The sequence below is a fragment of the Sinocyclocheilus anshuiensis genome, unplaced genomic scaffold (assembly GCF_001515605.1).
Source record: "Sinocyclocheilus anshuiensis isolate Anshui unplaced genomic scaffold, SAMN03320099.WGS_v1.1 scaffold1762, whole genome shotgun sequence".
NCBI lineage: Eukaryota > Metazoa > Chordata > Actinopteri > Cypriniformes > Cyprinidae > Sinocyclocheilus > Sinocyclocheilus anshuiensis.
Window position 1 is genome coordinate 392856 of NW_015547656.1, and position 304 is coordinate 393159.

General features: G+C 16.8%; 1 pseudogene; it reads right to left on the reverse strand.

Annotated features, from left to right (window-relative positions):
* Positions 1-304, reverse strand: part of LOC107702143 (serine/threonine-protein kinase DCLK2-like) — a 21888-nt pseudogene that overhangs the window by 4465 nt on the left and 17119 nt on the right.

Consider the following 304-nt stretch of genomic DNA (forward strand, 5'->3'; position numbering starts at 1 on the left):
CAGAAATGAAATAAATTGTAAAAAAAAAAACTTAAACTTTTTATATCAGCTAGTTGCCAGGTCAACATTTCTCATTTTTGTTTAGTTTAACTTGAAGTACTAAAATAATTTAAACTAAATAAACTAAAATTAATTAATAAAAATTAATTAAAAATAAAACATATAAAAACAATTTTTTATTTCCGCCATTTGACAAGGCAACATTTCTCTTTTTTGTTTAGTTTAAGATAAAATACTAAAATAACTAACTAAAACGTTTAAATTAACATTAATAATAATATATATATATATATATATATATATA